The sequence below is a fragment of the Eulemur rufifrons genome, chromosome 7 (genome assembly GCF_041146395.1).
Source record: "Eulemur rufifrons isolate Redbay chromosome 7, OSU_ERuf_1, whole genome shotgun sequence".
In the NCBI taxonomy this organism is placed as follows: Eukaryota; Metazoa; Chordata; class Mammalia; order Primates; family Lemuridae; genus Eulemur; species Eulemur rufifrons.
Window position 1 is genome coordinate 68,743,769 of NC_090989.1, and position 16,104 is coordinate 68,759,872.

The following is a 16,104-nucleotide window of genomic DNA, read 5'->3' on the forward strand; positions in this document are numbered from 1 at the left end:
TTCACCAGAGTCCTAGTTTCCTTTCTCCCTCGATGAGTAGTGAGCAATTTCTGTGCTCCTCTCCAGGGGAACAGATAACAAAGACACTGCCCCTGTCCTTTTGGTAGTTTAGAATTTACACTTTGAACTTTTTATCCCTGCTTACTAAATCATAAAAAGGGATTAAATGCAGTGGGGGAGGGAGGAGGGTGGAGAGAGGGTAGAAATCCAACCAACTGATTGCTATTACCATGCAGACTAAATGTCAGCAGAAATGTTTAGGCAAATCAAAGAGATAAAATCAGTGGTCTTACTTTGACAAAGCAGAAACTTCCCTTGGATTCTCCACAGGGGTTTGAAAAAGGCCATTTCAGTAAGGCTCCACATTCAATAGCATTAGTAGCAGGCCCTGTTAGATTTTGCCCTTATTATAACCCCAGTTTTCCACACTGCTCCTACCTAGTGCCTGGGATGTCTCTCAGATTGCCTTGAAACCTCTGTCTAGTCCTTCTGGGCAAGCCCAAACAGCTGATGCCCATCAGACCAGACTCTCCTGATTTCCTCTCTCCCTCAACAAAACCCTTTCCCTGGGATCCTGCTGTTTCCCCAATTAGACAAATGAATCTATCTGTGGCTGGTACATTTATGGCTTCTCTTTTTTTTTTTTTTTTTGAGACAGAGTCTCACTCTGTTGCCCAGGCTAGAGTGAGTGCCGTGGCGTCAGCCTAGCTCACAGCAACCTCAAACTCCTGAGCTCAAGGGATCCTCCTGTCTCAGCCTCCCGAGTAGCTGGGACTACAGGCATGCACCACCATGCCCGGCTAATTTTTTCTATATATATTTTTAGCTGTCCATATAATTTCTTTCTATTTTTAGTAGAGATGGGGTCTCGCTCTTGCTCAGGCTGGTCTCGAACTCCTGAGCTCAAACGATCCGCCCACCTCGGCCTCCCAAGAGTGCTAGGATTACAGGCGTGAGCCACCACACCCGGCCTATGGCTTCTCTTGAGTTCATGTGTCACCCCTGTATCGGTCAGTGTCCTTAGTTTCTTGCAACTGAAGATGGTTCTGTCTGATTTAAGCAGCATAGGAATTTAGTAAAAGGATATTGGGAAGCTCTAGACTCTCTGGGAGGGCTGAAGAGCAGGCTTGGAAATGGGAAGCCCAGCCTGAGCAAGAGGGAGACTCCGTCTCTACTAAAAATAGAAAAATAATTAGCAGGGCGTGGTGGCGCACACCTGTAGTCCCAGCTACTTGGGAGGCTGAGGCAGGAGGATCGCTTGAGCCCAGGAGTTTGAGGTTGCTGTGAGCTAGGCTGATGCTATGGCTCTCTAGCCAGGGCAACAGAGCAAGACTCTGTCTCAAAAAATAAATAAATAAATAAAATAAAGAAAGAAAGAGAAAAAGGAAAAAAAAGAAAATGGGCAGGAACACGGGCTACTGTACAGCAGTTGGGACCACAGCCCAAACCATGCCATGAACAACTGTGAGACAAGAATGCAGCCACCCCTTATAGGGGATGCCATGTTCTGCACTGCTGCCACTGCCACAGGATCACTGCCACTGCTGCCACCACTGCTGCAGTAAACACTCCCCCAATTCTGCCACTGGCTCCCGATGCATAGTCTGGAGCAAGTGCATGGCTGGTTGACCTTAAGTCTTGTGTCCCTGTCCTGGACACAGGAAGGACTGGGAAAGCAAACGCTGTGCCTTTTGGTGAGGTGTCTGTGGCAGAAGATGGGCTCTGCTTCCTCCAATACTCATAAGGGGCAGAGTTCTCAAAACATAGAAAGGGAAGTGAGATGCTGAGCAGACGAGAAGAATGTCAAGTAAGTACCATACCCTTTTAGACAGCATGCACATTTTAGCAGACGACTTCTGTAAGCAAGTTCTTAGCATAAAGGAATGACTTGAATGATGGCAACTCCAGACAGAAACTCAGGCCAGCAGGGGAGACAGTTTGGGATCCAGCATGCCTTTTGAAGCCCCTCAGGTTACAGCTGACCACCCATCCTTCCTGTTCTTAGGGTCTGGCCTGGCAGGAGGGCAAACTGAGAAGTCAGGACAGAGCCCTAGCCCTGCCTGTGGCAGCGACTTCAGAGGACTGTGGGCTTCCTTATCAGTTTGTGCCATTGCTAGGATCCAAAGGCGATTTCCTAGGTGTTTTTCAGTGTGGTAGGAGATTAGATAGGACAGGTAGCTTTCTGCCTCTGGTCCTGAGCTATGGATTCTCCAGCAAATTCTGTACTCTTACCCTACTTCCCCCTACCTCTACCTGCAGGTCCACTCTAATGTCCACTCAAAGAGTGCTAGAGAAGGAAGGACCCACAGAGTTCCCTGGGGGGGACCAGAAATGTCTGCCTAAGATGTCCCATCCAGCCCCACTGGGCACCAAGTGGCTCTCCCTCAGTGGCTGGGAAGTGGGGGGCCACCCTCGATTACCACATGCCAGAATATTCAGACAGGAAAATATTCAGAATCACAGATAAATAATGTCAGAGACTAGTCTATGAACATGAGTTAACAGTAATTCAGATTTTGAAAATCTAGTCATAAAACAAAAGTGTAAGATTTTTCTAGAAGAATGTAAGTTAGGAGTCAACTGATCTTTTTAAAGGACCCCAGTTGCAAGTAACTGGACAAACTAATCCTTGGTTCATATTGCTGGTCTCCTCTGGTCCTCACTGATGCATGCATGGCCCACTCTTACTTACTTACGTGACAGACAACTTCCATTTGCCCCTCCCGATCCGCTTTCCACCCTTTCCCGCCCTGTCCCAGGAGCAGACCTCAGTGGGCTCCCTCCCCCGTTGGCTTCCAGTTGTATTTGGCTGAGAAGGAGCCTTGGCAAGTTAGAAAGGAGGAGCAGAGTGAGGTCAGAATATTTATTCTCCTGACTCCTCCCTGTGGCTTTTCCTCAGACTGGCCGCACACATTAACCAAAGGTCATGCCCTTTCAAGGTGGCCCTTTGTACACAAATCTGTGCCTTGGGGTTCTAGGAAGTATTCACTCCACAGGTCCCTCCGCTCTGAGCCTGGGACGGGTAACAGGTCTGCCTCACCAGCCCCGTGTAATTGTGCTGTCCTGTGGCTTGCCTTTCCCTCCCCTCCCCTTCATATGTAGTCCCTTTGTAAAACCTCCCCGAGTTGTCCTTGTTTAATGTGCCGTCTGGTCCCTGTTGGGACCCTGAGTGATGCAGTTGGTTGTTCATGTAGTAATACTGGTATCAGGGAGCCACAGGATGCTGGGTGCACCAGGGCTAGGGAAGCACATGCCACAAAGGTGACATCCCTCTGACTCACTGTGGGTGGACGTGAGGGAGGTGGTGGACGTGAGGAAGATGGCACACCTCATTGTGTTACCAACTGTCGTCATATTTTACCCAAATTAGAGTGGGAGAAGTTTCCAGCCCTGGAGACCTTCTTTAAAAGAGGGTAGGTGTTGTGATGGCCAATGCAAACAGACGATGGTAGGAGGAAAAAAGTGTTATAAAAATATATTCCTCCCTAACCAGTCATCTTCTACTCTATCCTCATCAGTAATTACCAAGCACCTATTTTGTGATAAGTGCTTTATATGGATAATTTCACTTAATCTCAGGGAAACCCCTAGGCCGAAAGCAGTTTAGATTTGCCCAAGGTCACGTAGAAGATGTGAGCATCATGCTACAGAAGAGAAAGCAGCTCCAGCAAATTGACGTCTTATCAAGTCTATCAAACTGTCAGCTGATGGTGGTTAGTGGTTGCTGAACGGCACATATTTTCTGATTAAATGGCAAACCTGGAGAAGGGTCATACGGGGCAAAGGTGAGGAAGCCCAGAGTGGGCCAAGATCACTCACTTCAAATGAAGCTGTTCGGCAGGCAGCAGCACGGTTTGGAGGTAATTTATTAGTACAACCGAGGAATCTGACTTAATTCCTTCCTCCTTCAGCTGTGCAACATCTTCCTGCTGAACGATCAGGACCAAAGGCTGACATAAGAGGACTCTGGTTTTGCCATAATTTTAAAAGGTCATTGTGGGCATGGGCACTGATTAGGGAAATCATCTTGTCAGGGAGAAGATTGTTTCTGGCATAGTCACCTGATCCAAGATTTTCAAATGTAGAACCCAACTTTGGTACATGCGATTTCTCATAGAAGAAAGGTTAGGGTAAATACCAGTAGACAAAGAACTTACTCAGATACTAGAGTTGTTAAAACACTGACCCATTCACTCCAGGACCTCCGAGCACTCAGTTAGTTCGTTCTTGGTTCTCAGCATTACCAGGGATGGTAGATGTCAGATGAGGGCCGGCTAACCCCAGGAAAGACTTGAGAAGGATTGCAATGCATAGGTCTTGACACCCCAGATGAGGTGTCTCTCAAATTATACTTTTCAGGGCTCTTTAAAAACAGTCTTCTGGCTGAGTGTGGTGTCTCACACCTGTAATCCTAGTGTGGGAGGCCAAGGTGAGGGGATCGCTTAAGCTCAGGAGTTTGAGACCAGCCTCAGCAAGAGTGAGACCCTGTCTCTACAAAAAACAGGAAAAAATTAGCCGGGCATGGTTGCGCATGCCTGTAGTCCCAGCTACTCGGGAGGCTGAGGCAGGAGGATCGCTTAAGCCCAGGAGTTTGAAGTTGCTGTGAGCTAGGCTGACGCCACGGCACTCTAGCCCAGGCAACAGAGTGAGACTCTGTCTCAAAAATAAATAAAATGGAAAAAATAAAAAAATAAAAACAGTCTTCTTTAGTGATTGCTCCCAAGAGCCACCATGTCTTTCACTCATCCTAGACATGGTTTTTTTTTTTTTGAGACAGAGTCTCACTTTGTTGCCCAGGCTAGAGTGAGTGCCGTGGCGTCAGCCTAGCTCACAGCAACCTCAAACTCCTGAGCTCAAGGGATCCTCCTGTCTCAGCCTCCCGAGTAGCTGGGACTACAGGCATGCACCACCATGCCCGGCTAATTTTTTCGATATATATATTTTTAGCTGTCCATATGATTTCTTTCTATTTTTAGTAGAGATGGGGTCTCGCTCTTGCTCAGGCTGGTCTCGAACTCCTGAGCTCAAACGATCCGCCCACCTCGGCCTCCCAGAGTGCTAGGATTACAGGCGTGAGCCACCGCGCCCGGCCTAGACATGGTTTTTAATGGTCCCATCTTCATGCACGTGCAAGGACCATCCTCAGCAGCTGTGGTCGCTCCTCACGCACTCAGCCCTGCACTCCCACCACCTCCAGATCCCTTCATATGTGAATATGAAAACTAGATTCCAAACTCCCATCATATCTAAAACTCTTATCCCTGGACACAATGAGTTTGTAACCAATAATAAACAAATAACTCTTTGCTTATTTCAAACGTGTTTAGCTTATAAAGGGCAGCACAATAAACCATTTTACATATAAGAACATGCAGATTCTGACACCAAAGGAGTCTGTGTCTCAATGATTGACCCTTAGCAACTTTACATAACCGTATCTTACACGTTGCTGAGACTGAGAGAAGTTTCTTGCATTATCTCAAAATCTCAAGAGAGATAGACGGTGTTAGCAGATCACAGTTTGAAAACAGTCTTTCCCACAGATCTCCAAGAAACTTTATCTAAGAAGAGGGCGTGGGGAAGGTGTATGGCCAAACCAAATTCCAATGGAGGCAGAGTGGGTGTGAACACTGGAGTGGCCTGAACAGTGCAGCCCCGCTGGGGCCTCCCAGGCTCCGAGGGGGAAGTGGGGCCAGCACAGGCAGGGCACGGGCAGCGATGAGGACGGGGAGAGGGTCATGCTTTCTGGAGGGTGGGTGGCTCTTTTCCGGCTACTGTTTTCAATGTGGTGAGCACATCCCTTCAGCTTAATGCCCTGGAGAGGAAGCCCAGCGCTTCCTGTTATCTTACCAGTGCTGCAAAATGCAAGTTAGAAATAAAGAAAAAAGAGGAAAAGGGAAAAAAATGGGAAGTTCTCCTGGCTAGCTCAGGAATGCCAGCCTTTAGGAGGAAACTCAGCTCACTTTTTCCTGTAGACATAGAGGAAGAGGCACCTCCCAGATGTTGATTGTTTCTCAAATCAATTGGATCCAGAAAATAATGTCTTTCTATAAAAAAGACATTGTGAAAAACAACATAATAGACAACAAAGTTGAAGATCTTAAAAGGAAGAATAAGGAGATATGTATACTGCCAAAGAAATACACCTATCCCCTGCTTAGTGCCCTTAAAATCTTTCCATTCTGTAAGTCTCTACCCCAAAGTTTTGCAGGGTTTGAAAGAATCGTTTTAATATTAGATTTTGTTTTATTGTTTTGCTACTATGAGCATCTTAGCTAGCTACACAATACTCTGTGAGATTTAGTGGAAATAACATCTTGGCTTCCAGGGTGGAGTATGCAGATGGTGCTGACAGGTCACTGTGTATTTACATATTTATTTATTTATTTATTTATATCACCGTAATCAATATAAATAAATTTATTTTTAGTACCACCATACAGTTTACCATTCACCAAAATATAGCCTCTGGTTGGCTTGTTTTCACTGACAAACTTTTTTCTTCTGTTCTTCAAACAGTATTATCCCCATTAAAATTTTGCTTGGCCATGTGTGTTCGCCACGCCCTCATCTCAGATAAAGTCTTCCGGAGATCTGTGGGGAGGACTGTTTTCAAACTGCCACCTGCTAACGCCACTTCTTCTAAAATCTAGAGATTATGCAAGAAACTTCTTGTCTTAAATTGTCAAGCCAACCCTGACTTTCTTGAACTAGAGTTCTTAAACAGTATCATCTTCCTCCATCGCCTGTGTTTCAGTTCACAGAACATCCTTCCTCTGAAAGAGAGATAACAGCAACAAAAATTCCACCTTGATCATAATGGTTGATTAGAAAAAGAAACTCCCCTCCAATTTTCAGACTTTTCAGAAATGTCATGCTTTCCTTTTGAAATGCTTCCCTAATTTCATTTCCTACAATTTTCCTAACAGGCAACTACTGACTGCCCCATAGGTGGGGACAAAAGCAAAGAGGCTCAGACACCTTTGTTGCTATTGTAACCTTAGGTTGGTTGTTTTTTAATTACATCCAGCTTTGTTTCTAAAGATAATGTTTTACTACTCCTCTTTGCCATTAAGTTTCAACCATGTTTTCTTGTTTTCTTTTTATGAAAGATTCTCAAATGTTCCACAATACGTATCAGATCCCAGAGGAATGACCTTACATTTGTGCCCAGTAACAACCTGAGGTGCAGGAGGTCCACAGAGGGAGCTCCTCGGCCCCGCCAGCTGGCACTCCGTGGTCGTGGGGAACTTTGTGACACAGATTTGAATTAAGTTTTCTTGTTTCCTTTTCACTATTGGGAAAAAAAAAAACCTGTCACTAGTTACAAAAATGCTTACAAATTCTACTATGGCATTAATCAGATCACATACAATGCAAATGTTCATTAAGAAAGGGAGACTATACAAATAAAACCGAGGAGTTGAAAATGATCATGATATAACAGCAGATTTAACATTATGTGCATTGGGTGGCAATGAAAACACAATGCGCCATACGAGACATGCCACATTGCTGAGGAAAATCAATGTATTTAATGGATCTAGAGAAACTAATTGCTCAAGGTAAGGCAAAGAAATATAGACCCTCACCTAATTTCCAGTTTCACATGAATTTTAATGGTGTTTGGATATGTGTATAGGGATAGATGAAAGAAGAAATCACACATTTAAAAAAGAAAAGGGTCCAAACATGGAGAAAGAATGAGATACCATCATTGTTTAAATAAAAGTTTAGTAGTACAGTAGAAATTCAAAATATAGAAAAGTATGAAATAGTTCAGTAGATATATTGTCAGTAGGGCATATTATGTAATAGAAAAAAAGAGGAAAAAAGTAAAAATATTTGTAAAGACAGTTGCATTTAGAAATGAAAGAACTGTTTGCACAAAGGATGTGTTCACAAACAAAAAATGGGCCTTTACCAATTCAGTGTCTGAAATACAATACTGTGTGTGAAAGGAGGGAAAGTACAAAGTCTTTTTAAAATGTGCTTTTTTTACTTTTGACCGCTGGCACTTTTACTGCGGTTCCCATGGAGGGCGCAGTTCTGCAGCTATTCAACTTTCTATGGGTTTTTGGGTCTCTCCCCCCTCCCCCCCCCCCCCCCCGTTTCCAATCCTGCCCCAGCACCTGGGAGGTAGAACATCATTGTTCAACTTTTGAAGTTTATTCAGACCAACAGTGAACCCTTTTAACAACCTGACATTTTTTTTCTTCTGCATGCTATTAACTTGAGTACTCCCTACTTCTTGGCATTTAAAATCTTGTAAATAGGTACAATTTGTTTCTCAGGCTTCAAAGGAAGAAAAGAGGTAATATTAATACTTCTCTGAGAAGCTCGGCCTCTGGTGCCTGGCATTGAATCCGAATGGCTCACCACTGAACTTATCACCTTCTCCCTTCCTGATTTACTTAATCTTTTTCCTCCTCAATTTGCATCCATTAACTTCCCTTTTATTTCACTTTCAGGTGCTCTTCTCTGGTATACTTTTGTGAGTTCATGACCATATTTTATTTCTTTTGGGGGAGCTTAGTTTCCCCATGTTGACTTCTTTGCTCATGAATGTCTCTGGAGCCCTTGCAAAATGTTTTTGCACTTACTGTTTACTTTTGTAGTTTGTTTGTTGTTTCAATCACTGTATCATGTAGGGAGCTGTATTCCTGTTGCATGGTAACTAAGACGGTGACTGCCATGGCTTGTTTGTAAAGACTCAAATGGTGCCTGGACTTTGATGTTGTGAGGTTTGTTCTTTCTCAGAGGACAATTTAATTTTGAGTTGCTAGCCGAAACTACTACGTTGTCATATTACTGGGTTTCAATATTATATTCTAGATCCTGCTTAATTTCTGGTGGTGGATGACAGCTCTCATCACCGTTTTGGAGATGATTGAGTATAGCCTCTTTTGGGGACCTGTATCAAGTGAAGGAGTGTTGCTGGTTAAACCATACCAATCCTCTGAGTCATCAATGGCTAACAATGTCTATCTTTTAATGAAACATATTGTTTTTCATAATCCCAAGCAGCCCTTTTCCCCATATATAATTTTTTTAAAAATCAACCATTTGGTGATAAGCTTTTCCACTGTCAGTTCCTGCCTGGGGCTTATTTCAAGCCAAAATGCACAGAAATCTTACTCCCTGTTGCACGGCCCTCGGTGTGCTGTAGTGAGGGAATGGTAGAAAGGGAGGACAGTCCTGGGTCTGGCTTTAGAATCCACTCTGAGGCGACTCAAGGTAGAGGAGCAACACCAGTGTAGCAGAAAGTGCCTTTGACTAGGAGTTATGCCTGAGGTTATAGTCCCAGACTGGCTTCTAACTAGATGTGCACCCTTCAGCCAGGCATTGCCCTCCTGGACTTCACCTTCCCCACCTACAAAATACGGAGGTTGAACTAGATAATTTCTATAATTTCCTGTAAATCTAATATTCTGTGATTTTAAGAGCTTTCTGTTAGATTATCTGGGTGAATTAGGCAAACATTATAAATATTTATAAATAAAATATCTATTATAAATAAAATCAGAAAGAGTGGGAGAAGTCAGCTTAGTTAAGAAATGGAGCAATGCAGAGGTGTTTGGTTTGCGATGGCCCAGAGATGATCACGAAGCAGTCTTTCCTTCCTAGCCACTTTTATCTTATTGTGTACAACTGTGAGCTTCTAGATCTGCAAGAACACATGTGAGGATTTTTTTTATTTGTCATCTGGGAGAGTTTTAGATAACTCATATCCAAGAAGTCCAGTAACCCTTGAGACTGGTATGTCTCAGCTCTACCTTTCCCAGCCAGGTTTCAGGATCTCCTTGTGGGATGCTGACCAGGAATCTCCCTCTTAATGCCCCTAGAATAGGTTGGAATCCCCCCACACCAGTTGAGAGCAACTGAGGCGGACACGGCAAGAGGAAGGTTAGAAATGACTGAGCATGGCAGAGGGTACTCTACTGGAAAACTGCCCACGGGTTTCTTGGTATCAGTCAACCAGAGCTTTAAAGAAACAGCTTCTTCACCCCACCCCACTCCCAACCTCAAATCTGATGTCCTAACCAGGGAATTGCAACTCAATGTCTTCCCTATGCTTTCGATATCATAAACCTTTTAGGTCTGTTAACTTTGAGGAATATGCATTTATTTGCTTGGGGCTTATTTCCAGTCCAAATGCACAGAAATCTTACTCCTTGTTCCATGCCCCTCAGTGCTCTACAGTGAGGGAATGGGCACAGATCCTTAGGACCTTTATTCATTCAGCAAATATTCACTGAGCTCCTGCTCTGTGCCAGGTACTACTCAGCACTGGGGATACATACAAAGCTATTTTTTTTCCTCATTGTTGTCACTTATAAATTAGTTTTTGTACGTCCATGTCCCAGTCTCTCCACTGTTTCTGACTCTCCTCAGTATCCTTGAGAGCTGAGTACTGAACTACTCTGGTTGGTACCGGCCCGAGGTACTCCGTGCTATACTTGGGCAATGACAGGCAGGGTGTGTAATATAAGCTCTTTTCTGTGTCTTCAGTTTTCATAATTTAATGTGCTCCCGAAAAAGGAATCAGTTTCTGTTCCTGTGTTAACCACACATTCGCCACATAATACAACACAATAGTCCCTTTCTATTCTTGGTTCCAAAGCTGGGTGACACAGAGCATCAATTTGCCAAAGATCCAGTTATCCAACAGACATATTAGTCCAGACTCTGATCTCAGATTCTCAAAGAAAGTGGAAATCAAGTGGTATTAAGTAATATTGGCTTAGTCCTGGTGCCAGTCAACTGTCCCTTTACTTTCAGATCTGTTCTTCGCCCTTCCCTGCTTTGCTCTGGATCCATCCATACCCATATAAAAAAATGATTGAAGAAATAAGTAAATGGGGAAAAAGAGACAAATCTTCCTTGCAGAAGAATTCCAAATAACGTATGTAGATACTCCTCACTCTAGGAGGTGAAGCTTAACTTCCTCCTTCTTTCTCCCCCAACTTAGTGACTCACTTGCAAACAACGAAATATAGAGTGAAAAGCAGTAATTTTACAGTGAAGCAACCTGGCGGATACTACTTTAACTAAGTGATCAAGGTTAATATCACCAGTGATATCATGTGAATATCATATACCCCTAGATAGGATGTGATGGGCACATCATCTCTGTGGTATTCCTTCAAAAAACCCATAACCCTAGTCTAATAAGACAAACCCAATCTGAGGTACATTCTACAAAGTATCTGACCAGTATTCCTCCAAACTGTCAAGATCATGAAAAATAAGGAAAGACTGAAAAACTAATAACTAAACACAATGTAGTATTCAGGATTGGTCTCTAGAATAGAAAAAGATCATCAATTAAAATATCTGGGCCGGGCGCGGTGGCTCACGCCTGGAATCCTAGCACTCTGGGAGGCCGAGGCCGGTGGATCGCTGGAGGTCAGGAGTTCGAGACCAGCCTGAGCAAGAGCGAGACCCCATCTCTACTAAAAATAGAAAGAAATTATATGGACAACTAAAATATATATATACAAAAAATTAGCCGGGCATGGTGGCGCATGCCTGTAGTCCCAGCTACTCGGGAGGCTGAGGCAGTAGGATCGCTTAAGCCCAGGAGTTTGAGGTTGCTGTGAGCTAGGCTGACGCCACAGCACTCACTCTAGCCCAGGCAACAGAGTGAGACTCTGTCTCAAAAAAAAAAAAAAAAAAAAAAAAGATATCTGGTGAAATATGAGTAAAGTCTGGAGTTTAATTAATAGTTATATCTTAATGTTGGTTTCCTAGTTTTGACAAATGTATTAGGGGAAACAAATTGGGTGAAAAGTGTATGGGAACTTTCTATACTACTTTCACAACTTTTCTATAACTCTAAAATTATTCCAAAATAAAATGGCTATTTAAAAAATTTCCTAGCAACATTATCAGGAAGAAAAAACACGAATTATCAATATTAGGAATAAAAAGGAGACTATTGCTACAGATCCTACAACATTAAAAAGATAGTAAAATATTATAACTATCCTTGTGTAATAAGTTGGACAATTTAGATGAAATTAGCAAATTCTTTGGAAAATACAAGTAAGTACAACTGATACAAGAATAAAGAAAAAAATCTGAATATTCCTATAAGTTGGATCTGTAACTAAAACCTTCCCACAAGGAAAACTTCATGCTTAGATGGCTTTAACAGTGAATTACTAAAAATATTTAAGAAAGAAAAAATATTAATCTTCTTCAAATTAAGAGGCTGAGGTTAATCACTTGAGCCCAGGAGTTCAAGTCCAGCTTGGGCAATATAGTGTCTCTGAAACAAAAGATATATAAAAATAAAATAAAATATATTTTAAAATGTTTTCAAAAATCTTCAAATACTTTTAAAAAATAGAGAAAAAGGGAACACTTTTCAACCTGATTTATGAGGCCAGCAAAATCCTGATATAAAGATCTGAAAAAGGGCCGGGCACGGTGGCTCACGCCTGTAATCCTAGGATTCTGGGAGGCCGAGGTGGGAGGATTGCTTGAGGTCAGGAGTTTGAGACCAGCGTGAGCAAGAGTGAGACCCTGTCTCTACTCAAAATAGAAAGAAATGATCTGGACAGCTAAAAATATATATAGAAAAAATTTGCCAGGCATGGTGGCACATGCCTGTAGTCCCAGCTAATTGGGAGGCTGAGGCAGAAGGATTGCTTGAGCCCAGGAGTTTGAGGTTGCTGTGAGCTAGGCTAATGCCATGGCACTCTAGCCCTGGCAACAGAGCGAGACTGTCTCAAAAAAAAAAAAATCTGAAAAAGGCAATGCAAAAGGAGAACATTATTGGACAATATCTTTAATAAGATTGGATATAAATATCTAAACAAAATATTAATAAAGTCCAGCAATAGACAAAAAAAGATATTCTTTTGAGACAGAGTCTCGCTCTGTTGCCTGGGCTAGAGTGCTATGGTGTCAGCCTAGCTCACAGCAACCTCAAACTCCTGTGCTCAAGAGATCCTCCTGCCTCAGCCTCCCAAGTAGCTGGGACTACAGGCATGTGCCATCACACCCAGCTAATTTTTTGTATTTTTTTTAGTTGCCTGACTAATTTTTCTATTTTTTTTTAGTAGAGACAGGGTCTCACTCTTGCTCAGGCTGGTCTCGAACTCTTGACCTCAAGTGATCCTCCTGCCTCAGCCTCCCAGAGTGCTAGGATAACAGGCATGAGACATCACATCTTGTCCAACTTGATATTCTTATGGAAAAAAAAAAAAAGAACCTTGATCCTTCACTTCTCATCTTACTCAAAATTTCATTTGAAATGGATCATAAACTTAATTGTTAAAACAAAGTTTCTAGAAGAAAATAAGAGCATATCTTCATGATGTTAGGATAGGTAAAGATTATTTAGCCATGACACATAGGCAATACACACACACACAAAATTGATGAGTTAGATTGGTTAAAATAGAGATTATTTATCAAAGACACTACTGAAATAATGAAAAGACAAGTCTTACATTGGGAGACTTTCACCATATGTGCATCCAACAAAAGACTCATTATCTGAAAATATAAAGAACTTTTACAAATCAATAGGAAAAAGAAAACCTAAATTTGAAAAATGGGCAAAACACAAACAGTATTTCACAAAAGTATATCCAAATGGATAAATAAGCACATAAATAAGGTGCTCAAATCAGAAAAATGCAAATTAAAACCCCAGTAATTTACTAACACACATCTACCAGAATGGCTCACCTTAAAATTACTAATACCAACTGTTGATGAGGATATGGAACAACTGAACTTTATCCATTGCTGGTAGGAATTTAAATTGACACAATTTTGAGAAATTGTAGCATAGTATCTACTAAAACTAATCATATGTGTCTCCTATAACCCAGCAATTCCATTCCTAGTATATATTTGAAGAAAATGAGTCCACCAAAAGACATGTACAAGAACATTTTTAGCAGCTTTATTCACAATAACCCAAAACTGGCAACAACCTAAAAGTCCATCAATGGACCACTGGATAACCAAACTGATATATTCATATAATGGAATGCCACACAGCAATATAAAAGAGTAAATTACTGTTATATGCCACACAGTGAATAAATCTCACTGCTCAATGTTGAGCAAAGAAACCGAATGCCTTGGGAAAGTTGAAGGTAGGGGAATAAAGAAAAATAACTAAAAAAGAAAAAAAGAAACCAGATGCCAAAGAGTATATACTGTTTGATTCAATTACGTTCAAGAAAAGATGGGCTGGGCAAGGTGGTTTATGCCTGTAATCCCAGCAATTTGGGAGGCTGAGGCGGAAGAATCACTTGAGAACAGGAGTTCAAGACCAGCCTGGGAAATATAGCGAGATCTTGTCTCTACAAAAAATAAAAAATAAAAAAATTAGCCAGGCATAGTGGATACTGGCATGCACTTGTAGTCCCCAGTTACTTGGAAGGCTGAGGCAGGAGGATTGCTTGAGCCCAGGAGTTTGAGGTTGTAGTGAGCTATGAAGCTATGATCGAGCGAGCCATTGTACTCACTGTAGCCTGAGTGACAGAGCTACAAAAAAAAAAAAGAAAGAAAGAAAGAAAAAAAGATGAAAATAATCTGTGATGGTAGTAGTTAGTTGTTAGTTTTTCGGGGATTAGGAATTGACAAGGAAGAGGATGAGCCTTTTGGGGGTGCTGGAGATGTGTTATACCTCCACCTGGCTGATCACAGGGGTGTATACGCATGTAAACATTCATTGAACTGTTCGTTTTAAATTGGTGAACTTTACCTCCATTAAATAAAACGAACTATGGAACGATAGTAACCAATCTAGACAATGATAACAACGTAAACAACAGATGATAAAAGCCTGGACCAAAGCAATAAATGCGGAAATGGGTGCCTGTGTGTGGCAGAGGGAGTCGTAGTTTCTGAGATGGACTCTTCGGGATTTAGAATCAACAAAGACATCTTGGAAGGAAAGATAAGTGTAATGATAAAATAAATTTATTTCTTCGGCAATTTTATTAATATGTTGTATTTTAAAGGACACTGTTGCTTTAAATATTTGATATAAACAGTTTTTTAAAAGTGAATTGCTGAAGTGTTACAACCTAGCTTAGAAAAACTTGCCAAAGGGCTTGTTAATTAATGAACACACTTTGTGTAGACAACATGCTACTCCCTGTGAGAAAGAAAAAAAGGAGCTGCAGGAAACAAGCTTGTAAATAACAGAAAGGAGGGAAATACGCTTCCTCCAGCCGGTAAGGAACACGCAGAGAAAGGATGTAGGTGACTATCCTTTCCCCCACCCTTCCCACCCTGGACTTTTCCCTCATGGAAGAAGGGAAGAGATGCAGATATATTTGCTGGGGGGATTTTCTGTGAAGCAGGGTGTAAAAAAGATATTATGGACCACCCAAACCAAGGCAATTTTTCCGTTAATAATTAGCATCTATTTGGTAGATCACAGATGAGGTCCACGGATCTCCTGACCCACATCATGGCCACCATGAAAGTAAGTCTTAGCCTAAACTTGCACACACACATAATGTTTATTATCAGGCAAGTACATGAACAGTCTTGGAACTTTTCTGTAGACTTGATGAAGCCCCAGGTCTCCATCCTTTTAGGTACCACTCCATTTCACAGGAAAGAAATGAAACGTTAGTCTCCCGTGAGGATTCAGCTACCATCTTGTCAAACTCAACTTGCCCAAGTCTCTTCTGAATCAGTGGCTGGATCACAGGACCATTTAGGAGTCAAGCTGAGAGTGCTGTTCTACAGGGTGTGGGCCACTGGGCCTGTGTCCCTGCCCCTGCAATGGCAGGGAGTGCTCTTCAATATTTCCAAGAATCCGCACATCTGGGGTACCACCTTTGCCGGTGAAACCCCTCTAACATCCATTGTGCTGGTTAACAAAGCCTCCCATGTGACTGGACACAGAGCCATCTGAAGCATTTGGTGGTGGGCTTCACTAACCATCCCTGGAGTGTATGCTCCGGCATAGCGCATCTAGCCAGCCCTAGCTTGTAGATCCAATCTTGGTAACACATGTTTATATTAGATGTGATTCTGCTGGAGTCTTTAAATTACAAGACAATAGAACAGAAGCTGTCACAGAAATGGCTTCCCAACGGAGGGACACAAAGTCAAGGT